Source organism: Galeopterus variegatus, unplaced genomic scaffold (assembly GCF_000696425.1).
Source record: "Galeopterus variegatus unplaced genomic scaffold, G_variegatus-3.0.2 Scaffold6082, whole genome shotgun sequence".
In the NCBI taxonomy this organism is placed as follows: domain Eukaryota; kingdom Metazoa; phylum Chordata; class Mammalia; order Dermoptera; family Cynocephalidae; genus Galeopterus; species Galeopterus variegatus.
The window spans coordinates 107,711-134,195 of NW_007732193.1; the positions used below are offsets into that span (position 1 = coordinate 107,711).

A 26,485-nucleotide genomic window follows, 5' to 3' on the forward strand; every position below is an offset into this window, starting at 1 on the left:
GAGGGCGGCGGGGACCGCGGAGAGCGGCCGCTTGGAGGAAAGATGAGACGGTGAGTGGGTGCCTGGAGCGCAGAGTTTCTTCGATTCTCTTGCAGGCTGTGGGGACAAAAGCCCGGGCTGGGGTCGGCGGATTCCGGGCTACGCAGCTTTGGGGGGCCCCGAACTCCCTTGTGCATGACTCTGGGGTATTGGGTGGACCCGCGGTTGAGAGGATCCTGGGGAGGGAGTGGCCGGGTAGGGGAGATGCTCCTAGAGTGATTGAGGGGAACAGTAAGATTTGGGGGAACGGGGGGGGGCAACTTTTGCCAACGACTCTGGAATGCTCAAGGAAAGAGAGATCGAGATCTTCGGGATAGATCCTACTGAAAGGGAAGGTCCGCTGCTGGACGGTGTGGGGCAAAGAATTCAGAGAAGTCCCTTCACCCCTGCCCTCAAATTTCTGGCTAGTTGCGCCACTAGTTCCACTTTGTTTCCAGAGTGAGGCTCGCGAGTTTGAACCGCCGAGAGTCTCCGATTCCGATTTGGCCTTGGATCCCCTAAAAGTTTACGGTGTGGCCGTGTCCGCTCCCCTCGAGGTAGCGGCTGGAAGCCTTGGGGAGTGTTTTGACCCTCTGTTTCACGAGCGTCCTGCACGGCGGCGGCGCAGCTGAAATGTTTGCTGGTTCATTTAATAACTTAGCCCAAGCAGTCATCACTTATTAAAGCTCCAAGGACCTGGCTAACTCCCGCCACCGCCAGGAAATTAAAAGGTCGACAGGCTGTCCCTCCCAGGGTTGGAGTTTCCTGTTTGAAAGAGCTTAGAAAGTCGAACCTGCTCCCAGCGTCTCCTCATTTACTTTCTTGTGTAAAAGAGGAAAAGACGCCCGCAGCTTTTTATGTGGGTAAACTTGCCCGGGGCTGGAAATGCTCTAGGCTGGCCCTGCCCTCTTCCCTAGAAGTCTTCCTTCTGCAGCCCTGAAGTATCTCTCCAGAGTTCTAGAATGCACAGCTAGTCACAACCAGGCGCAGCTGGGAGTGGTACTAGAAGAGGCATAAAAATGCGGCGTCCTTTTAGTATAAATATTTGTCAGCCACATTTCCCTTAATTATACGAATGTGTAAGTGACAGATGTAGATTTTCAAGTATTGGATGTGTAACTTTAAGCTTCCTAGTTTGGTTTAACTTGGTAGTTTGAGATGTCTCTGGGATTCTAACATCTGAATTGAGCTGGGAGAGATCTAAATGGGTTCACAGTTTGAGAGGATTAAACTTTTGCCCTGCGAGCACTTGAATTCTTAGTTCCAGGGAGGATAGCAACAGAGCAGTCAGGTTTGGGATAAATAAACCTTTAGAGTTGCCCTCTGTTTTAACAGAATGGCTATATCCCTGGTGCCATTGCTCTCAATTGTGTAAATATTTGTTTGAATAAAGAGCTAAGGTTCTTTGAAAAGTAACAGTTGTGTCTATTCATGGTTCCCTTTTCATATCCTGGACTTAGTTATTTTAAAGGGTTTTTTTTTGGGGGGGGGGTCTTATGCATTTAATATGGGAATTTAAACATTACATGTACTTAAGAACTCTGTAAAGTCTCCAAAATGTATATGACTGGCGTTTCCTTTAATAGCCAGGAGGAGTTGAGTTTTTTCTTTTAGTTGACTGGTGTAGCCTTCACCTCCTGAGACCCAGAGGTTTGCAAATCCCAGACTTTCTCACAAATGGAAAAATGAGATGTTTGGTTAGGAGTAGTCATCATCTCAATCAACTTGCAGGCTTCAATCTGTTTCATGCAGCTAGCAGCTGCTGTTCTTTGGTGGCTAAGATCGACTGCTGGGAGTGTCTGCTGGATCCCTGTTTGAAGTAGGGGAGGAAAAGACACTCGGGAAATTGGGCTAAGAGTTTGCTAACTAACTCCTCTCTTCAATAACCCTGACCGAAGCCCGAACTCTTTTAACAGCCTTTCCAAAAACATTTTGTTTTGTACAGGAGAGGGAAGAAAAAGCCAAAGTGATTAAATCAACTTATGACTTTTGCTATTTCTTCAGAGTTCTATTTTGAGGTCTGTAAGCAAAGATTGATTCTGGAGTGCACTGGAGAAGTCATTGTGAAAAATATGATTCCTTTTAAATATTGTTAAAGAATAGTTGAAGTTACATCTTTGTATGCTAATTTTCAACTCTTAGCAGAGAGGCAGTGCTAGGGATGACTTGGAAAGACAGTAGCTTTGTGAATCTTCCAGATGGAATACCTGTGCTTTATAAATCTGACTGTCTGTTAAGTCTTGGTGTATTTTAATTGTTAATTGTATAAATATCACCCATTTGAAACAAAAACACCTTTTAAGGATGTGCTTTATCTTAAAGCCCTGATATACTTAAGAGCAATGGTTCTCAGTGGGTGGTGGGGGTGTCCCCCAGGGGATATTGGTAATGTAGCTTTGGTTGTCATGTGGGGAGAAGGGAAGTGCTACTAGCAGCTAGTGGGTAGAGGCCTTGGATGCTGTTAAAAACCCTACTATGTACAGGACATGCATACAAAGAATTATCCCTCTCCAAACCCTGTATTGGAGTATTACTTCGGGGGCATATGTTAACAAGATTAGGGATCTTAATCTAATTTGGATCCTCAAAAAACTTGTTTAACTGTGTTCTAGCTCCACACAAAGAGATCTTGTTACAGAAACCTTTTTGTCTGCAGCACATTTTTTTTGCGCTTGGTATTAAGAGTCTTAATATACCACAGAGGTGAAGGAACTTGTGTTCTTTGAGGACTCTGAGTTAGCTAAAATCATAGGGTTCTGGAGTCTTACAGGACAGGAGAGCCTCAGAGATAATTAAATTCAATCCTTTCATTTTATAGATGTAAAAACTGAGATGCTTACAGATTAGTGACTCATAAGATCTTAAGCAAGTTAGGGGCAGACATAGTTCTAGGTACATCCCAGGATTAAAGATTTGAAAATAGATATTCAAACAAATGGGAATTTTAAAAAACAAACAAAAAACACTCGATCTGACTCTTTGTGAGAGTTTAGAAATACCATTCCCTGTGAGAAAATGAACTCTTTGGCGGGGGAGGGGTGGCATTAGCCATGGTGACTGGAGCATGCGCCTGGGTACATCAGCCCCAACAAGGGGATAATTCCATTGTGTGACCTGTGACACTCCACTTTTGATGCCTGCACTATCCTTTCCATGGCAAAGTGGGCAACAGATGGTTCCACAGACACAGCAGATGCTGCTTTTGAATCCAGGTACAAAACAGAACATTTGAGATTTTCTATCCCTCCCTGCCTTGCCAGTTAAAAGTAAAGTATATGAATGGATAGAGTTGTCTAGGACAGAAGGGAGAATGAGAGAGGCCTCCTGAGTATGGAGGAAGAAAAGACAACTGGCATGTAAGGGGGTGAGCATGCACTGGGGCAATCTTGGCAGACATTCATAAATTGATGAGTGGATATCTAGGATAAATTCAATTGCATAGAACTTGGAATGGGAATCTGAGGAAGATTCAAGCCTGGCAATTCTTTGGTCCAGTAGGACAAAATAATTCTAGGGGTAAAGGAGCCATATAAATTTTCTTATCTGAATCCTTTGCCCCATCCCAGTCACTTGATTAGGTAGTGGTAGAATCTGCAAGCCACAGCTAACTCCCATTCCATTGTGCTTTCTCTCACACCCCACAGTCTCCACCATTCCATCTGTTTACCTAATGAGGGGGAAAAGGATAGTAATATAAAGTTATTGTTAATTTCTTGAGAGAGTTTTAAAAGCATGGTGTTTTAAAAGCTCTGTTTATAGAAAGAAGTTATCTCAGTGAGTTTTTGATTATCAGAAAAGTTGTCCACATATGACCTGATCAATTACAAACATGTGCACTCTCATATTTATATTACTACAGTTAGCTTGTGATTATGGATTCTAGTTTTGTGTGTTAAGTGGTCCTGCCATGGTAGTTATTATTTTATTGAATCCTCAAACTTAGGAGTTTCCGCCAATATAGGAGAGTTTTTAGTATGCCTTTCCTGGTAGAGGTAAGTGCTCTGAGTAGTGCTGAGGTAGTTTCTTATCGTTTTGACAACTAGCCAATGGGTGCACCTCAAAGCCAAGTACATGGTAGTATATTTAGAAGTGACTCAAAAGTGATGACTCTTTTAAGGGGTCCGCCCCTGCAGGTGCTACACAAAAGTTGTGTGGCAGCCTTTTCATTACCACCTTTCACCTGGCCATTCTTGTTTACTTTTTTTTTCAGATGACAAGAGAGGAGACATGAGTAATTTTTTAAATAAAAATAACTGTTAGCTTGAAAATTATTGGGATTTGATTAATGTGACCCCTGTCTTTTGAAAAGAAATAAATCAAAAGGGGTAGTTCAGATTTTCAAATGTCTTCAAAATAACATTTAATAAACATTTGTCTCTGTGTCACCCAGGAATTTGAACCTTCCAGGGGTTAATTTACACACAGATATTTTCATGATATTTAGGGATGTTTCTTAGATATTGTTGAAAAGAAGCTTCGTGTTATATCTGCTTTAAATACAAGATTGTCTGTAGCAGCTAGTGGTCAATGAGAGAAACCCAAGCATAAAAATCATTTTCTTGAGGTGTGGGAAAGCTAGGGGTTGCAGACACTTGCTATATGAAGAAACAAATAAATAGGTATAGGTTAACAGGCTAAGTTAGATGGAGAAGTTTTTATTTTATTTTATTTTATTTTATTTTATTTTATTTTATTTTGTCAATATACAATGTAGTTGATTATTATGTCCCATCACCGAAACCTCCCTCCCTCTTCCCTCTCCCTCCTCCCACCCAAGTGTGTCCCTTCCATTTGCTTGTTGTAAGAACTTCAAAAAAAAAAAAAAAAAAATTGTGGTTGTTATATCTTAGATGGAGAAGTTTTTGAGAGGTTTTTACAAGATATGTTTGTTTTGTAGGTTGATTTTGATTTTTTTAGGTGAACTGCCTTTGCTTACTTTACAAATTTAGAGGAAGAAAAAGTTTGTACATACCAATATTTAATATTGTTACCTTAAGCTGGGTCAGCCTTTTCTAAGACTTGCTGCTAAATCTAGAGTTCAGTGGAAATTGTTGTTGATCATCTTCTTAGAGTGTTTTGTTCACACATTGCATGTGACTTCCCCAGATGGATTTAATGGAATTAGCCTATGAAATAGCAGAAAAGCTAAAGGTTACAAGAGTTTTACAAGATTTGTTTTTTGACCAGCATACTGCAAAAACAAGGCAAGTAAATTCAAAGGAAATCCAGCTCCTGCGTTCTTTTGACCAGTTCAGATCCAGTCTGAATAGTGCTTTGTAGCCAAGAGATATTCAGAAGGGACCTGGAAGTGATGTCTGGCTGCCACAATGCTTACATCATTGCAGAAGCAGATTTTCAAAAACAGCTTAAGATTTATTAAGGAAATTGCAAGCTATGGGAATGCAGACAAAATGTTTCTTACGTATCATTCTGAATCAAATACCTATATTATATTGCATTAATGTAATATTGACCTGGCCTTTTTCCCACTATGTTATGCTGAAACAATTTACCATGCCCTCAGAATGTCATGGGCAGCAGTGCTGGTGAAATCTTTTCCCAGTTAGGTAGCCACCACTTTATCACTAAAGCATGTTTCTGTTCTGTGGTCATTTCCATTTCCTGCATTATATAACAAGCACTGCTGTTTAACCAGTGTATATGGGAGTCCAGAAAGTTGGAGCAGAGAACATCTAGTTCACCCTTACCATTTTAAGTATGGGGAAACCTCTGCTAAAACAAGGTGAAGACAGGAGAAGTAACTTGCTCTAGATCTTACTTCTGTTACTGTTTGGCAGAACCAGGCCTAGGATGGGTCTCCTGACTCATGTCCCTGGCAGCTTGTTCCGTGTTCTTTGTACTAGATTGGCCATTACAATAACAACAACATCTTAATTTAACCATTTCCTTTATTAGGTTAAAGTCATAAAAAAAATAGCATTGATTAAAATTTAATCAAAGTTAGTCAATTGTTTATTGATCTTTACTAGTTCAGGTTCTCTCCCTTTTCCTTCCAATCAATAAGTAGTCAAAAGGTAGGTAACAGGAAAGGGAAAAATTAAGTGTTTTACAGCACCCACTCTGCATGATCAACTGTTAAGTAATAAAGCAATGGTAGCATCACCATTATTATGTTTTACTTTATAGTATTTTTAAAACCCATTCACCCAAATTTTGAGTTAAAAGGAAAAACAAGACCATGGATTAACTTGTGTTTGTTCCATCTCTCCTGAGCTTACTTATGTTCTGACTATTCCCAGTCCATACTGGGTTAGGGAATGGAGATTGTAGCAAGTGTTTGGGTCTGGGTAATGTTACTTTGGGAAAAACCAAATATTAACTCTTAAGGGAATATATTTTGATCAGTAGTGTGGAGTGGGGACAGGATGGTAGAAAGATCAGAGAGTTTTGCTCCCGTGGGCTCTCCTAAGCTTCCAGTTCAAGTCCATGGCAGTGGTTGCAGGTTCAAGAAAGAGCATCTTTATCCCCATGTGATCCTGGGATCAGTATTTTTCTTGCTTGAAATTAGCATTGAGCTCAAAGGATTGGAAGGGTGCCTTTCCCTGGAGTACCCCTCTGCTTCTAGAAGGTGTTTGAAGTACAGTGCACACAGATACTCAAGACCTCCAAGTTAGTTATTCCATGACCCTCCATTTCTCTGCCTTTATCTTCGCTGGGGTGATCACATAAGGTAACAGCCTGAACAGAAGTGACTCCATTTTGTTAAACCTTTGAATTTAAAAACTTGTTTTCTCCTGTAACCCAAACCACATAGCCTATAGCTAATTGCAAGAACACAGTGACTCTTGTTCTCACATTGTACACAAATAATTAGAGAAAAATTATTAGCCCAGATGTCCATTTTTTACTGGTTTACTAACCTGATCTTAATTTGAGAATAACAAAAACTGAACCTGTGGAGAACAAAGTATGACACTGGTCAACTCCCACCAGGAAGTTCTTTGGTGTTGATCATCAACACTCAAGTGTGTCCACACATCCCCACTTGGTCAACATGAGTCAGCTTTCCACCACACACCCCTCTAATACTCTTTGGCCAACCTAAGAGAGGCAGAGATGGTCTTTGAGACGTAAGTCCTCCATTTCCTCAGGCTGCTGGCTTCCTGATTAAAGGCTACCTTTCCTTACACCAACACTTGTCTCAATTATTAACTCTTGAGCAGCAAGCAAACAGACCTTTGCAGTCTCCATAACAATAAGAGAGAACTCTTCTAGGTTTACAGGAGATATGGTCAGAGTCACCTAAACCCAGGGATGAATTATACCAATGATAAGAAACATGAAACATCTGGAAACAGTTGATCTATTTGGGAAGATTTTAGAAATGATTATCTTGAACTAAAACTGTTTTAGGATTCTATGAAGAACCCTGAAAATATGGGTCTATAACTTGCTACTTAAAGAGCTCTTCCACTTTCAGAGAAACAGTGACAGAATCTGAATATCTACAAAGTATGTCAATCTCTTCCTTAGCATAGATAAGTAAGGAGTGTGTGTGTGTGTGTGTGTGTGTGTGTGTGTGTGTATTTTAACTTTTTTTTTTTTTTTAAGGCTGAAATTATTCAGGATATGGAGGGTTTGGAAGTTTTTGTAAATTTACATTTCAACTTTCTGAAGACATGGTTTTTATTTGGGCACATATAGTGGCGAAATTTAGGTACCCCATCTAGCATTATTTTGCAAGTCTCCTAAATATAATGACCCATTTACTTGTAGTTTTGACAATGCATTTGCTTTCAAACTTTTCCCAGGTACTTAAAAAAAACTATTAGCTTTTAGAAACTTAGTTCAGTATGATAGAGGATTAGTACTTCATGCTTTAAGAGAAAATCAATTAGAGGCCACTGATATGATCCCATTCTTCTTTGTAAAGTGAGCCACTATAATTTTTTGGTTTTTATTTTAAATTTTTATTTATGGTTAGCATATTCATTCTTATAATCAGGATATTTCTTTATGCCCTTTGCCTAACTTATCACTTCCCATGCCACTATAACTTTTGTCAGTATATAGATTTTCTTTTTATCCATATTGACTTATAAATACATGTATCTTTCAAAATATATTTTATTAGAGACAATTTTAAACATACACAAAATTTTAAATATTCACTGAAAGAATAATACATTGAAGACCCATGTACACATCAACTAGCTTCAACAGTTATTTACATATGCTAATCTTGTCTCATCTGTAGACCTCAACCCCCCCCAAAACCTGGATTGTTACATAGCAAATTCCAAACACCATAGCATTTTTTCCATAAATAATTTACGATATGACTCTAAGAAATTAGGATTTTTAAAAATGTAACTATAACATTATCACAGCTTTAAAAAAAAAAAAAACAGCATTAAATACAGTATCATCTATTTTCCAGTATTCAAATTCTCAGATTGTCTCATACATTTTTTTTAATAGATAGATTGTTCAAAACGGGATCTAAAACCATGTTCACACATTGTGTTTAATTGGTGTGTCTCCCGAATCTCTGTAACGTAGAATAGTTTCCTCTCCATCCTGTTTTTTGTTTTGTTTTTTTCCTTGAAAAAAAGACTGAAGACATTAGTCTTTTTTTTTTTCCTCTCTGTAGACTTTCCCATATTTTAGAATTAGGTGATTGCATCTCTGTGGTTTTATAAACATACTCTTCTGTCCTTTGTATTCTCTGTAATCGGAGATGGTATGCTTTTAATTTGAACTGTATTGAACTTAATTTATTATATATGAGAGTACTTCGAAAAGTTTGTGGAAAAATAGAACTAAAAGGTAATACAAATCTTCTCATGAACTTTTTGAGGTACTTTTATGTATGTAAATACTTAATGAATTGATATTCTCTTTAAATATTGCTAAAGCCATTTTAGTAATGGTATGAGCACAAATGTGAGCCTAACTTATAAAGTCACATCTTGATCATTTAAGTCAAGTCAGGAATTTTGCAAGTAGGAGGAAACTTTAATGACCCAAGCATTCTTTTGAGGTTGTTTCTGCTTTCTGTCCTCCCTTTCCTGCCTTCCTCACTGGCTGAAGAGAGTTATCACAGGAAACATACAGCCAAATTCCTGGGATAGTCTAAAGAATATTTTACAGCTCCTACAGACAAGTCTTACTTAAGGAACTAGCATAAAAACTTTTTTGAAAATCCCTATAACTGATGCTTTACCGTCTTCAGTGAATCTTCTAAGATTCTTAAGAATTCCTAATATAAAATAATCTAGACTGATTTAAAAGGAGTCTCTGATCACAGGCGATAAAGATCCTCATTTGGAATATGGTTATTGCTGTGGATTGTGATTACTTTTAGGAACCTTTGAATACCATCTGGAGTTGTTTTTGTGACAGAGCTTAGAGCTCAGTACAGCTGGAGATAACAAGGGACTGGAGCCTGGGGTTAGACTCCTCTATGGTGACAGGGGGAAGCTGAGACTTTTTATTTTGGGTCCTCACTCCTTCCTTCTGCATCCAGTGTTCTCATTATCCATCCCCCAAGCCACCACATTCTTCACTCCCTTTGGGGGCCTTTCTCCTCCCTGTAGTATCATTTGAATCTTTTGTTCTGCCTTCAATTGTCTTCCACCATGCTTCTTCTTTTAAATGTCTTCAGAATGTAGTAAAGTAAAAATTCAAAAGAGAAAACAAAAGAAAACCAAGAAAGACACTGTGGGGTCAGTGTCTTGAAACATCACATCAACATCCCAGTCTCCGGTGGCCTTCACCTTTCTCCCCAGCCCTGCCAGGTGAATTCACACCTGGTGAATCCTGAGGATGCTTCTTAACTGGGTTCTGCAGAGCCTCCACTGGAAGTCACAAAAAGCCTTTGTGCATGTTAGGTTGCTGTGGACATATGGACAACGTGTGTCTGGGAGTGTGTGTGTGTGTGTATGTGTGTGTGTGTGTCACATTGGGATTTACAGCTGCCTGTTTTAATAGATTCAATCTGCAAGAACAAAACAGGCCTCCTTATTCTTTCATTAAAATACATTTCTTTCTGTGGAACTGCTTTTTGTGGATCTTTTGGAGAGATGAAAACATCCTCCTTGGGGATTATTGACCTACCTACGTGCATCTAGTGGATGATAATTATATTATATTTTGTTCAAACAGGCAGGTCTTTGAATGACAAAGAACATGGTGCAAAGGAAGAGGAGTTGGAATCTATTTGCTGTGATGTTTATTTGCAAAAAGAACAATAAGGGTACTATGTCGACTAACAAACAAGATTTTTTTCCTCTCTGCCCTAAGATATAAAGTCTTGAGTGTGGAGGAAGAGTGTAAGGGAGCAGAGGTTAGGAAGCTGGGATGAGTGAGTGGGAGAAGAGGAAGTTCTATGGAGATGGACATATGGTGGGAAGGACTAGGGTTAGAGATATTTGCAGAAACTGTGTGTGGGAGTTGGGATTGGAAGGAGAGAGGATCTGGGAATATTTGCTGGGAGGAGGGTGTTTACTGGTGGGTGTGGGGATATGTGGAGGGTTGAGGCTTGTTTGCAGAGATGGAGGAGGCTGAGGAGGATTTAGGGATGAAAGGAAATATTTGTGAAGTAGGAGGATATGTTTGCAGAGGGGGAATTGGGGGGACTAAGAATTTAACTAAGGATGGTGTTTGGAGAACAGAGAATGGGGAAAATTGGCTGCTTCTGGATTTTTTAAATGAGAATATTGTTAGAGAAGGAAGTGGCTGTTCCTGAATCTTCCAATTAGCTCCTCTATTTCATGTTTTGATGTTCGGATTGGTGAGAGTATGGAGGTTTTTGTGCCCATTGTTCTCCATTGTAAAGCTTAGAGTTTGGGGATGAAACAGATTTCTCAGTTTTTCCTTTTCAGTCCTCTAAAAGCTTCCCCTCGGGCCCCATCTGTTGCCATTGGTCGCCTCAGAAATACCCCCACAGAATTCATAAAGAATGGGACTGCTTCTGAGGGATTGCTCTCGGCCAGTGTCTGAATTCAATTACATGTCATCAGTACATACTTTATTCATAACATTGCCATATCGTAAACATCAGTGCTGAAAGGGACCAGCCTGTGGACCACCATTGTGCTGTGAGAGCTTTGAACAGCAGGCACCAACCACTGTCTGCCACAAAATATGCATGCAGAGTCAGCATCTCAGTTCTAAGAGCCCTTGCAGGACACGGGTATAGACTTGAACTTTATTATAATGTGGATACTTTAACCTACCCCCTCCAGATTTTTTTTTTTTTTTTTTTGGAAATTATTTTCCTCCCCATTTTTATAAAAATATAAAATGATTTCCACTCTTCTATCAATTGCTCTTATGTCCCCCCTTTGATTAATTTCTGCTATATTGGGTGATCCGAAGCAGTGTCTGTACTTACTAATGTAAAATGACAAGTAACATTTTGCAAAATTTAGGAGTCCTCCAAATTCACGTGCTATAAATTACTGGGACAACTGCATTTGTACAAGCCAGACTATAAGTCCCTCTTCTCTAACACAATTCAACACAACACAACACACTCTTTGTTTAATTTCTTTTCTTTTGTTTTTAGATCTTTGCTCCTTGGGTGTTTTCATTGTCTTGAAACCAAGATCTCTATCACTCTGGCAATGGCCATGTTGTAAATTCACTGTTGGTGACTTACAGTTTGAATGGGATCAGCTTCACTATGTTGTTACTTGGTATAAATGGAGCTGGAGAAGTATATTTTAAAACAAATGCCAGAATTGTACTAAAGAGGAAAGAATCACCAAAGAAACTTTTAAAAAATGATTCCCGAGATTGGTTTTTCAAGTAATTTTTCTTCTCCAGGGAAAAAGTACTGTGATTTTCGGGCATACCTTTCAAAGATCTCTTTCATGACTTCTGGTTTTCTGATTGACAATGAGATGATGTACATTTCAGGTGATAAAATAAAAAGAGCACAGGGGGATTAAATTTATGGATTGGAAAGTAAATGCAAACGTTTCAGCACACATTAACATCTTTCCTGTTTAGACTTCCCAGTGTTGTCTTTTGTCTCAGATGGGCACCAGATGGGTTCTTCCATTCTCCCGGCCCATTGTGTGGATGTGCTTGTATTAATGTATATAGCAAGTAAAGCCCTCGGGACTATTTTGCTTCCACAATAACGTAATGCAGGGATCTTATAGTTTTACTGAGACTACTTTTTTGCTTACATAAAATGTACAGGAAACCCAAAATAAACACACCAGTGTAGATCAAGAAGACAGGCTATAAACCTTGGAGTCTTCTCCGCCTCCTCTCTTACACAGGTTAAAACAGACTTCCGTACCCCTCTCCCTCCCGTTCATCACCTTGGCAATGCCTCTTGCTCCTGCAGTGCTGTCCTTCACCTGCCACCATCCTAACTCTTCTGAACTCAGCTGCAGCCTCTGATGCATTCTGCCAGCAATCACATCCCTCCCTCCCTAACTGCCTGGGGAATTAAACTCAAACTCTTCCACTGTGTTCTCCACCCTTCTGACTCTATTCTCCGTGCCCACACCTAATCTTCATTCAAAGTACATCACTGGGGACTGGTCTACATTTCCCATTTGTAGGCCTCCACTAATGTGATCACACCTAAAATGAAAAGAGCGCTCTGGAAGAAGGGAAGGAATTGAATTGATTTGTGGGACTAAGAGATATCAAGTAGAGACACATATACTCATACATATACATTTAGCTATGGAAGAAAAACTGAGCATCAGGAAACTAGGTGAATTCTATATTTGTGTCTAATGATAAATCTTTTAAATCTGTAACCTTTTACACATTCTTGACAGGCCCAATAAGGTTGAAGTGAAAAACTAAGTATCCTGTTAAATTTTCTGTGGAATGTCTTTCTATCCAAATCATTTATAACTTTTCTCTACAAATATGTATAGTCAAAAAGTGTTGCATGGCTGTTTCTCATATGTGATTCATTATTTGTACATGTCCTGCTTGTGTTTTCCCTAGAAACTATGAAGCGGATCTTCTTTTAGCCAATACTACTTTGGAATATTTCGGTATTGTACTTTATTTGGCCAGCCAGACTGCTTCAGTAATTACAATTCTTGATCTACAAAAAAAGTATGTGTGGTGTAGGAGAGGTAGACAGTGGTGGCACCCTGTGGGGTAGAAGGGAATCTGTAGTAGTTTAATACTCTATAGTTTTATTAGCCCAAATAAAGAGGGGGCAGAGCTTGGTAATATTTCATTTCACTGATTAAGTAGCATTTGCAACTGTGAACAGGTTCAAATATATTAATATATTTTATCATGTAAATGACATCAATATCTTGTACTGCTGAGTCAAAAGTTAAACTTTTAAGTATCCATTTTGACATAAGATGTTAAACCTTTCAATCCTGTACTGTTAGAGTAAATATTTAAAATGCAGAGTTTGGGCTCAGTGTTTAGCTTTTGACTTCTGTTTAATGACATCTGCTCTGGCCTGCTTTCTGGATTTCTGTGTCTGCACATTGTAGGAATACCTTTTCTATCTAATTTATTTCTGTCTCCCATTTTGTATATATAACCTTCAAACTGAAGTCTTTCCTACTGTCATTAATTTTTTTCTTGTATATTCTGACATCTCCTTTACGGATTTTTTTCTTTTCTTTTTTTTTTTTTTTTTTTTTCTTGCCTGAAATATCGTAAATGCTGATGATTGCTGTCCAAGTTACCTGCTCTTAGGGTAGGTATCTCGCTTGGACTCAGAGGGCATATCTTACACAGTTGTACAGGTGGAAAAGAATTTAGATAACTTTGAGAGAGAAATACATTATTATTAAATACAGTTCATCCCAGGAGAGTTACATCTCTAGATTTTGAAGATCACGATATAGAATATTACCTGGTTTTTCCTCCACAATTTTGATTTTAATTCTATCAAAGATAGGATGTTTGTCAGATTTACCCCTGTTGAGACCTTAAATGGGCTCAGAATTTTGTCTGTATCCTTACACTCACAAAAGTATAGATGTTTAAATAGCTTTCTGCTACCACTGTATGATATCCTTCTGATTTCCTTTCCTTCAGTGAGACTTGGCTTCATTGTCATTTCTTTTTACCATAACCTTCCCAAGACTACCAGTCTCACTGGGTTAGCCCCACTCCATGTACCTTTACCAGTCTGTCAATCAGTTCTCTGTTAAGGCATGTACAGCAATCATTTGTTCATATGTTGATCCTTCCCACTGGACTGTAAGGTCTGTAAAGGCAGGAAATGATATCTTTCACCATATACTCCCCAATGCCTAGCTCAGAGCATCTTCATAGTAACAAACAACCCCCAGATCTCAGTGGCTGAGGATAATCTTGGGTTTGCAATGGCCCTGTTTCATCTTGTCCTAAGTTAGGAGTGTAGGCTCACGAAGCCTCCTCAAACTTGGATGGAGGCTGGTCGTCTTAGCAGGGGGATGGGAAATGGCAGATCATGCTTTGGCTCTTGATTCTTTAGCATGGAACTGACAGATCACCTTTTCTCATATTTCATTTATCAAAGCAAGGGACATAGCTACCCCTAACATCACGAGGATGAGGAAGAGAAACACCACTATGTTGCTGAAAGGAAAACTGGAATGTTAGTGAGCAACTCTAATGCCTGCTAAATAAATGTCTGATACATGGTAGATACTTAATACCTATTTAAAATATAAGGTACCTGAAACTATCCATTGAGATTTTTATTTTTTCCCTATATAATATGCAGAACCACTTCAAATAAGGAAATATCCTAGTAACTACATTTTTTTAAAATGAGGATACTAAAGTTATTGTCTAAGCTATGTTCAGCAAACATCTGGAGACTTTTCTGGTAACCATTCTATTAGCTTTATTCTTATTAGGGAAGGTGGTATATTTTATTTAGTTTCCGATGCTTAAAGTATGGGATGGATAAATTTGGTAATTAATGTTTTTGTCAGAGTCATTTAGAAGAGTTGAAAAAAATGTTGCAGTCTTCAAATATTTACATATTAAGTTAGTCTGATCAAGAAGTTCTTTAAAATAATCTCTTTTGGAAAAGTTAATATCTGGCTCAAAAACTGGGCAAGAGTTAAGGAAAAAAGAGAGTCTAATCAGCTGAAAAATGAAATGTTGCTACAGATTGTATTCTAGTATTTTATGCAAAGTGGTTTATTTTCTGATTGTCAAACAACCCAAAAGCATTATATAAAATGTGTGGAAAATAGAAACTGGTATGAGAGAGGTAAATTAAAAATCACTGGTAATACTACCACCCAGATGAAAGCACTACTAATTTTTTGGTGTGATTTCTTCCAATACATTGTTATTGTTTGCTGCTGTAGGAGAACAGGCATATAACAGAGGCAAGAGAAGATATTGGCTTATACTAGGGAGGCAGCAGTGGAACCGGTAAGAAGTGATCAGATTCAGAATATGTTCTAAGGACAATGTTGATAGGATTTGTTGATAGATAAATGAGGAAGGGGGTGTTAGTGATAGAGATCAGTTACTCCCAGGATAGAATCATGACTCCCAGGATTTTGGTCTGAGTACCTATGTGTATGGTTGGGTGTATGTATAAGAAAACTGCACTCATTGTGCATTATATACACAGGAGATACCTGTGTGTATAATCCATGAATATGGGTGGGTGTATATACAATCATGTGCCACCTAATGACATTTCAGTCAGTGACGGACTGCATATACGATGGAGGTCCCATAAAATTACAATGGAGCTGAAAAAAATCCTATAACCTGGTGACGTTGTAGCCATTGTGTTACAATTGCCTATGGTATTCAGTACAGTAACATGCTGTACAGGTTTGTAGCGTAAGAGCAATAGGTTCGTGTAAATACACTCTATGATGTTCACACAGCAACGAAATCACCTAACAATGCATTTCTTAGAATGTGTGTCATTAAGTGATGGATGACTGTATAAAAAAAACTGCACTTGTACGTATGTTATTTAAAATGTACTTAACATTATATTGGTAAAATATACCTCAAAATATGATTTTAAGTGGTTGCATAATATTCATTCATATCATGTACAATATAGCTTATTCAACTTTTTTTCAAGCTTACTCAGTTATAATAAATAACACTGTAATGTCCTCAGGATCCATCTATTTCCTTCTTTCTTCAATTCTGAAATGCTGTATTTAACTTGAGAGAATTGGCCAAGGCTTGCTGGAATTTAATATGGCGAACCAATCACAGATGAAGTTAATTCCGAATAGAAGGTACCAAGACTAGGGGTCTTGGTTTCATTCCTCAAGGGGGCATGGTGAGAAATGTATCAAACAAGGCTGGTGTTGCTTTCAAGGTCTGAATTGGTAGTAATAGACATTTAGTAGTAATGTTGAGAGGGGCATTTGTCTCAGGGGTAGAGAGGGCATGGTCCCTGAGCAATGAAAGACCTGGCAAGAGCCAGATGGCAGGACCAGATCCCAGCTGGGAGCCAAGTCTAGTGGAGAACCTCAATTTTTTGAGGTACACTTAAAAAGATAAATTATGCTTGTATCTGTCTGGGTGGGGTTTGAGCTGGAGGGTAAGGAACCCAAGGCAGAGCTTGTTGGGGGAGAATACAGCATTATGGGCAGTTGGGTATTTAACCCATCACCAGGATTTAAGCAGCCAGACTGTTTCTCAGTCCCAGCCTGTGCATAAGAAGCAGTTCCTTACTAGGTAGGCTGCCCGAATTTGCCCAGGAAGTCTGTGAGGCTGAGCAAGCAGGATGGAGGTCTTCAATCTGTGCTGGGAGGGAGTGAAGAAGGCTGTGATTAAAATTGAAAACTTTGTTTACTGAGTTTCTCACCTGTGGAGCAATGGGAGCCAGAGGGGTGGGGATAAGATAAAAATACTAGAAGTAACCCTCTTAAACTTGTGGCCTAGTTACAGAGACAATCACATTATGAAACTGATTACTCACCATACGTGATACTGGTTATATGTAGACCAGAGATGTAGTAATTAATGTCTGAGGTGCCTGAGGGTTGGAGGACAGTGTCAACAGTGCATGAGTTCAATGAGAATGTTTAAATTGTGTTTTCCCTTCACTGATAATCTAAGGAGAATCCTTTTATCAGTTAGAAATATAAGGCTTCTCATTTGCAGTGATGGTTGTAATTCAAAGACATAGACCGAAACTTTAGTTTCTTAAGTTAATGTTCATTCTAGGGCCCCAAACATATTCTTATGGGTGCATAAATTTTTTAAAAAATTTTAATCATAGAAGATGATCTGTACCTTGAGGAATGGATGGGGACTGATCGGTACTCAAGGGAGAAATGTGTTTCTGCTAGAGGAGAGGGTTTGATATCAAGGATGAGCATGGGGCATTTGAAGTACCAGGGAATTCGAAGCATACAACAGTTTCTGGTTTTTAGGTACTCAAGGGAGAAATGTGTTTCTGCTAGAGGAGAGGGTTTGATATCAACGATGAGCATGGGGCATTTGAAGTACCAGGGAATTCGAAGCATACAACAGTTTCTGGTTTTTAAATACAGCTCCCTATTGTGGGGCAACAATTTGGGGAACACCCTTTTTCTCTATTGTCACCTGCCTCTTTCTGATGAGTACAGGAGCTTTAAGTCTTTTTGCTGAGACAGTAACTCCCACAGCCCCTGTTTAAAGAACTGTCTTCTAACGCTCGTGTTATTGACCAGCTTCTAACATAAAATTTTCATTCTCTGCCAGAATGTGAATTTTATTTTCTTGGGACTTTATTTCTGAGAAGTTAATGATTCTAGCAGAGACATCTAAAGGAAGGTTCATTGCATCGACCCTTTGGGCACTTGCTAGGTACTCACGAAGCAGGTGGTCCTGCAAGGACTAGAACACCAGAGGGTCTTTTTTATGTACCAGTCTAATTCCGCACCTTTACGTGGTTAGGGATTTGTTTCCCTCAAGTACTGTTGCTGTCCTTCTGAGTTATTTTTCTTTTGTACAAAACCCATCTCAGATCTCCTTCAATTAAATCTTCTTCAATTTGCAGTACAATTTTTCAAGGTTTGTTAGTAAAACAGAGTTTGTGTTTATTAGTTGCATTAGGTCAGACTGCAGGACTGGTCAGATGTAGGCTGACAGGGTATTTTTCTTTTGAAGTCTTTTTTGTTAAGTAAAACTCTTTTTTTTTTTTCCTTTTCAGATTCCAGCAAGATTATGTCTGAGCATAGCCACATGCAAAATGGTAGCTTAGAGGAAAGCTTTGCAGTGCATTCCCTTGAGAACGATTCCCAAAACATGATGGAGACCCTAAGCCCAAAGAAATACTCTTCCAGTCTGAGATTTAAAGCCAATGGAGACTACTCTGGCTCCTATTTAACCCTCTCACAACCTGTGCCGGCTAAGAGAAGCCCTTCTCCTTTGGGGACTAGTGTCAGAAGTAGCCCCTCCCTGGCCAAAATCCAGGGAAGCAAGCAGTTCTCTTGTGATGGAACTGACAAAAACATTTCCGTGAAACCTCCCACTCCTGTGCTCAGCACCACCCCCTCCCTCAGTGGATATCCGCTTGGGAGAGCGGACTTTGAGCATTATACTGGCCGGGACAATGAAAGGTCCTTAAGGCTCTCAGAGAAGCCTCCCTATTCCAAATATAGCTCAAGGAATAAATCACATGACAGTGTCTACTTTCTCGGAGGGCTGGAAGGACGCAAGGCATCTGGCTCACTCCTGGCCATGTGGAATGGAGGTTCCCTGAGTGATACTGGCCCCTCTCCCATCAGCAGATCAGGGGCAGCAAGCATGCCTTCAAGCCCAAAGCAAGCCAGGAAAATGGACATTCAGGACAACCTGACACTTCAGCCCAAGTTAAGCAGACAAAAGGAGCCAGCGTCTGAAAACACCAGTTTAAGAACTAGGAAGTACTCTAGCAGCAGCCTAAGTCACATGGGAGCCTATAGCCGATCGCTTCCCAGGTTGTACAAAGCCACAGAGAACCAGCTGACGCCTCTCAGCTTGCCTCCAAGAAACTCTCTGGGCAATTCCAAACGAACAAAACTGGGAGAAAAGGATCTACCTCATACCATAATAGACAACGACAATTACCTTAATTTTTCTTCTTTAAGCTCAGGGGCTTTACCCTATAAAACCTCTGCATCTGAGGCCAATCCTTATGTAAGTTCCACCCTCAGTGTCCCTGCCAGTCCTCGAGTAGCTCGGAAGATGCTTCTGGCCTCCACCTCGTCCTGTGCCTCTGATGACTTTGATAGGGGACTTTCATACTCGGGGACCAGCCCAAGTCATTCATTTCATCCCGGGGAGCCGGACAGAGTGTTTGTGGCCAGGAGGAACTTCTCTTGTGGGTCTGTGGAGTTAGATGATGCTGATTTGGACAGCCTCAGGCAGGCCTCAGGAACTCCTCAGCCTGTCCTTCGCGAACGGAAAAGCAGCATTAGCTCCATTTCAGGAGGCGATGACCTGATGGATTATCACCGGCGACAGAGGGAGGAAAGACTCAGGGAGCAGGAGATGGAGCGATTGGTAATCTTCGTCTGTTGACCTCACTGTTTCATTGACCAGCACCTCCAGGGCAGCCTTGGAGACAGAATCCATGCATATGTGTGTGTTGGGTGGGGGGGATTTCCATGTGCACAAGCCACTGCTTTTTCTCCTAGATTCTCTCTTGCTGTCTTTCCTCTTCTCAAGCCACTGTTATTAGTCATGGGTGGTGTATTAGTCTGTTTCTGCTGCTTATAACAAAATACATGGAACTGGGTACTTTATAAAGAAAACAAATATATTGCTTACAGTTTCTGAGGCTGGAAAGTCCTAAGTCCAGGAAGCACAGCTGGTGAAGGCCTTGGTGGTGGTGACAGTGATGGCAGGGTATCACATTGCAACAATGGCAGAGCAGAGAGAGCAGAGAGACTAACCTCCTCATTCACTCTCCTTTTAAAGCCCTCAGAACCATGCCCTTGACCATTATTATTAATCCAATCACTATGGCATGGTCCTAAAATCTAATCACCACTTCAAGTCTCTGCCTTTCAATTACCATAACAGGATTTCCCACCCTCTTAACAGTCACAGTGGGGGCCAAGTTTCTAATACATAAAACTTGGGGGACACAATTCAAGCTTCAGTGAGTTTGGGGGGACATTCAGTCCCCTACAGGTGGGTACAGTATTTTGAATGCCTGCAGGAGCCTAATGTTAATTTAGTTTCTTTGCAGAGTTTCTACAAGTATAAATTCTTGAAAAAGCTAACAAAGGTAGTTGTGAATTTTACTAAATTTCTTACAAATCTTACGAACTTTTTTTTAAGACTATGAGGAAGCGCCAGTCTGTATTATTTATATAATTACATTTGCATGTGCATGGTTATGGTAGAAGTTAGCAGTGAAGTCATGATTCATGGGGAATTAGGCAGTGCATTTGTCTTTGTAGCAACTTGTCTGGAAAGTTGAAGGGCTGCCTCATGGTTCTCGGTCTTTTCTCCACACTGATCAACATCCCATCCTCTCTTCAGCCATGTCTCTTAGCACATTCCAAACTAAAGATACTCACAAAATTTATTGAATTGATGTTCCATTTAAAAGGAATTGATGCTTATGGTGGAATATATTGAACGTAAGAAGACAAGAGGAAACATCCCTTAGGAGTCCCGCTAATGAATGAGAACAAACTCTATCTTTCCATTCTCTTTTAAACACAGGTTTTTGTTTTTTCTTTTAGAATGAATATGTGTCAGAGATTATTTTGACTCATTAATGATTAATGATTTCCTTCATGAGAGAAGCCACAGATGGTAAAACTAGTTTTAAAAAGTATAGAGTCATCGGAAGTATTTTAATTACTAAAAGATAGTGTGCTAGAATAAGATTATTGAGTCATATACAAAACTAGTTAATGCCATATAGGACAATAAAATTGTAACTTTTGGATTATAATGGACAGAAACCATTTTCATGTATACAGAGTTTGACATTTCAGAACAAGAATCAGTTGCATCACTCCCAGTTTTTGGTACATTAATGTCCACGCTCACAGAGCTTTCCAATATCCTAACAAATAAGAGTGAATGAAAACAAACTGCATACCCTAGAGGGTTAGGGGTCCCTGGGCAGGTCAGTTAGACAGTGCTCTGGTAAGACAGTCCCTTTTGCTATCATAAATAACCTTTAGAGATTATTCATGGTCACAAAATGGCATTGTGTTTGGGCTTCATTCCTTGACATAAATTCAGAGGAAGTTTTAATTAGCATATAAAAGCCTTCTTACGTATGGACAACAAATATAGTGCTATACTGTGCTGAGCAATTATTAGTAAAGCCAGAGAATTAACTTCTAATGATGTATTAAGGCATCTAGGAGAGCATTCTCACTGGATTCCATCACTCCAGAGATCTTCCTTAAATGCTTTCACTTACTCTTCTGTTCCAAAAATAGGAAACCAAACTCAAGAAATTCACCTCCACTGGGTTTCATTCTCAACGTCCATAAGTGTTGGTGAATTTCTGTTTCCTCCAGATTCTCCAAATCTGCTAAGGTTCCAGGCAATCCAGGAAGTGACCAAAATTCCTTACTGCCTGTAAAGTTGGGACACTTTAAGTCATAAACGGGTTCATGGGAGAGCTTTGTGAGTATTGCTGCAAATATGAAGTTGTAATCCCTTTTCCTTAATAGTGGGCTTAATAGTTGTCACACATGATAAAATGAAGCTTATTTTCAAATGTGACACTCCAGGTTTGGCCTTCATTGTATAGTCTGTTTAATTATATCCCAGTAAAAAGGAAGACAGGTTCTTATTGAGCCTATGCAAATAATGATATCGCCATTAAAAAGTAAAGTGACTCGAAAAATATTTCTTCCTGAATTCTGAGGAATCAATGAGAATAAGCTACCTTTAAAAGAATATTTCACTTAGTTTGCAGGATCAGAGTCAGCTAAATTGAGGTTAGAGACATAGCAGGATGAACACTAAAGGGTTTTCCTCATCAAAAAATAGAACCTTAAAAATAATACATACAAATACAGGAATAAGTAGGAAAAAAATAATAAAAGTAACACCAATGGTATTCCAAACTGCATATCCACATTTAGAAATTCAATTTCTGTTATCATTTCTATCAGTTCTATGTAATTAATTTGATTTCATGAAGCCATATCTATTTCTGGACTAAAAAGAGTCCTGACAATCTGATTTGTCTGCCTAGTACTGTCTCATTCTTGTCTACACAATGTCAGCTCAGAAACCTCCATCCATACATGTATTTTGTTGAAATATCAGGCAATAAAAGTACTTGGTAGAGTACTATCCATGAGGTTCTGGAACTGTTTATTATTATTATTANGTCAGCTCAGAAACCTCCATCCATACATGTATTTTGTTGAAATATCAGGCAATAAAAGTACTTGGTAGAGTACTATCCATGAGGTTCTGGAACTGTTTATTATTATTATTATTATTATTATTATTATTATTTTATTATAAACACATTCTAGTCTATAACTAATAGCAGAGTCTCTGGTAGAGTACTATCCATGAGGTTCTGGAACTGTTTTATTATTATTATTATTATTTTATTATAAACACATTCTAGTCTATAACTAATAGCAGAGTCTTTAGGCAAGCTCAAGAGGAAAGTAGAGACCACTAGGTGAACTGGTTAATTTAACAAACAATATCAACATGAAGGACAGTTAATACTCCTTATCAGGGTATAAGATGTTGGTCTTTTTAATCAATCTTTTCCCTGAGGGTAAAAACATATCACAGAGAGTGGCATATATTTGGGGCCTTTCTGTAAAGTAGTCTTTGAACATTATTTATAATAATAATATTTTACCTGTACAAAATTGTCATAGGGAAGGCTGAGTTTCCCATTTGATTTGACAAATCTTTCTACACAATTCTTGATAGTGTTGGGCTATTTAAACCTAAAGGGCATATCAAACAAACTAATTATTTTTAGCATCTTTCTTTTTGTAAGGTTAAAGAACAAATCTTTGTTACTGCCCAGCGACCCTCCTAGAAAACCTAAAGATAGATCACATATAAGATATCTTGGGAAAAAACAATTTTTCTGAATTTAGGCTCTTGTCTGATCTTGGGAAGGCAAAATCAAATATTAATTAGAGGAGATTTCATCACTTGAATAATAGAGGATTGTGTATGCCTGAGAGCAGTGATGTTGGCTACGTAATAAAGTGACAATAGATTATTTTATAATAAACAGGAAACCTTAAATCATTCAGAAATGAGGAACTGTTTTTGTTATTTTAAATATGGAAGGATATATCCCAGTTAGCACAAACTACAAAAAGTTACTCTTGTGAAGTACTAAATCTCTACTCTGTGGGCAGATTATGTAGAATAACTTTTTACCACCTTTTCTAAGCATAGGATGATTTCTACAAGATCAGTTTGTCATTTCAGTAGAGATAAGTGCATTTTAGTTTTACATTAATAGGGTGCTTGTCAAGCGTTAAAATTTTTTTAAATTACTTTATGAATAAATCCATCAAGATTATGCAAACTTTGCTAAAATTTTAACATTTTGCTACCTCTTTATATATGTGCTATTTGCAGGTATTATAAACCAAGTCAAATCAGGCTCTCTTTATGTAAGCCTACAATTTTCCCTTTCCATCAACTTGTACTTCATTGTCTTCTTTTACAATCTGGAACAATCAGACACTTTAAGACAAAGGTACTTAAAGATATTGAAAATTATGTTCAAGCTGACAAATCACAGAACATAATTATTGTTGATGTAGAAAGGTTTGTCACAATTATAATTTGGTTTGTGTGTGTACAGATTTTATATTTTAATCTTATATATTTTAGCTTGTGTTTTCAGTAAACTAATGTAAGACATTTAAGAAGTTTAGATAAACTAGTTTCTTCATGATAAATCCAAGTCTTGTTTAAAAAATGAAATTACGCTTATGTTACTCTATATACTGATAAAACAAGGAAAAGACACTTACATAGTGGGCCCTCCCTTATCCATAGTTTCCACAGATCGAAAATACAGTATCCATGGGATGCGAGCATCCTCAGATTTTGGTAGGTGCTGGGGGTCCTGGAACAAATCCCCCAAGGATACTGAAGGATGACTGTATCAGAATTTTACTACATTTTCTTGGAATTTAAAAATGTTAGATTTATTTAAATGTGTGTTTGTCTCTATAAACCAGTCAGAACAGCAGATCTCCTCTATTTTAATTTATTGTTATTATCCTCAGGAGGTAGGAAAATATTTCACCCCCACACAGTGATTCTTTTTTCTCATGTATAGAGACAGACAAAGAGCAGACACAGCATAAGTTCTACAGCTACTACAGATCAAAGGCAAACACTGGAACACAAAATTTCACTCCTCCAGACCTCAAAAGGCTGATTGCTTTTCCATTGGGCACAAAATATTTTCCTGATCTGAGCACACAAATAGAAAAACAGACAAATTACCAACAACACAAAGAACAAACAAATATACTGTCATCTCTCACCTAAGATTCCAATTCTACCTGACAGATCACCAACTGGTCAGAACATAAAGCCAGATTCCTAGTCACTGCTGCCACCAGTGAGGATAACTATAAGTTGGTGTGCAGACTTAAAGAAACAAAACAAAAGTACAGACTCAGGAAAACAAAAACTGTAGAGAATGGTGAGTCAGAGAAGGTAGTTTCTGCCACTTGGGATTTACTCCAGAAGCTAAGAAAAGTGCCTAGAGATCCGCTTTGTGGGCCATGCGATTTAATTGACTCCACAGAGTGAGTCCACTTGGACATTGCAGTGGGACCTCCAAATTGCCAAAGCTTAATTTTCTAAAAGTAAACACAACATATATAAATATAGAGTGAATAGGTGCTGAAGATTTATTTAACTCATTAATAAGGAAACCAAGCAGGAAAAAGCCAGTTCACTAAGTATATCTATAGTATTTTTAGCTCAGCTGAATAACAGTGTTCTCTCTGGATTTTTTTTTTTTTTACTTGTTCAAACTTTATTTGAAAACTCAAGGTAATTTTATTGAGTACTCATATCTATAGTATTTTTAGCTCAGCTGAATAACAGTGTTCTCTCTGGATTTTTTTTTTTTTTTTTACTTGTTCAAACTTTATTTGAAAACTCAAGGTAATTTTATTGAGTACTAAATATTGAACTGTAATTATGAACCTCCAAGGACCTATTAATGAGGTATAATAATCCACTTTGAGTCTGTATTAAATAGCCTCCAACTGCTGTGCTATTTGAACTTAGTTTTTTTATATAATTTTTCTTCTTTCTTGCTCTCAGCTGCCAATTTATGCTTTTGTTGTTATGTCAGCCTTTTTTATGATTTTAGAAACCATATATCAGTCCTTGACTAAAAATGTTCTAAACTAAGAGTTACTCAGTGCAAGTAAGGTCTTAAGAGGGCCCTGTGTGCATAAAGTGTGTATATTTCAGTTCATAGACCTTGTGACATCATTTGGGCTAGCCAGTGATCATTTTAACTCCCTCATTCTGAGTTGAGTTCCAAGTAGAGGACATTAATGGATAAGGTATCTCTAGAGGGTCGGGATGCTGATTCTTTGACAAATTTGATGTTCTAGAGACTAGAGAAATCATTATGAAGTAGACAGGATATTCTTTTATTCATTTCATTTGATACCTGCATACCTCCCAGTAATCTAGAGGTAGTGATGGCAATCTAGTGCATCTATAGTCCAGGGCAGTAAAAATCATTTAAAAAAGAAAATGGGGAAATAAAGAACTTAAAGCAAACCCCACTGCCCTTAAGAATATTCATTTGGGATAGCCAGTTAGCTCACTTGGTTAGAGCATGATGCTGGTAACACCAAGGTCAAGGGGTGGGATCCCCACACTGGCCAGCTGCAAAAAAACAAAAACAAAAACGGAGCATTCATTTGGTTACATTGCCAAAAGCATCTGTGTGCTATTGAGGAGAACCAATGGATTCCCACAAATTGCACTGTAGCAGTCCAATATTTTCTTTCTGGCTGAGGACAGCCATCTGCAGTGCCTTGGTAAACAGCATTGTCTCCATTTAGAACTATGTAAGGCCACCACACTTCATGCTTATTTCTCAAACATATTGTAATGTGATGCCAGCTCTCAGGCACCATGAAGTAAGGTTCTCTGATTTTTTACATACTTGACTACTATGCATTCCCTGAAGATGATGTTGGCTTTCTTTCAAGACACGTATTAATAGTTCCATGGTAGTTATGTGAATAGGTGAAATTTCTGGGTCAGCAATTCTTTACTGCTTGAAAAGTTGTTTGTTCTTATAGCTCTCCTCTGGAAGCACTTTATAACTAAAGAATTTTAATTTGCAAGAGGCTGGGACCGTGTCTCTCTTGCTCACTGCAGCACATCTACCTCCTAGCCAGATGACTAGAGTACTTGGAAGCATTGTATACATGTTTTTGAAGAGAATTGAATGTTTTCAATGCCCGTTCATGACATCCTGGCTTTCCTTATTCTGTGCTTGTAGGTTGCACCCCTGGTTCCCAGACAATATGCATTTAATTCCAGGTAACAGTGAAGTTCTATACAAAAGAAT

The 26,485-nt window shown here is 38.6% G+C and overlaps 1 pseudogene across 1 annotated transcript in view; it reads left to right on the forward strand.

Annotated features, from left to right (window-relative positions):
- Positions 1 to 19,635, forward strand: part of LOC103605803 — a 38,121-nt pseudogene extending 18,486 nt beyond the window's left edge. Inside the window, exon 3 of the transcript XR_551811.1 lies at positions 18,113 to 19,635. The product of XR_551811.1 is annotated as a pleckstrin homology-like domain family B member 2 pseudogene (transcript). The remainder of the gene's footprint in view (positions 1 to 18,112) is intronic.
- Positions 19,636 to 26,485: the final 6,850 nt, after the last annotated feature.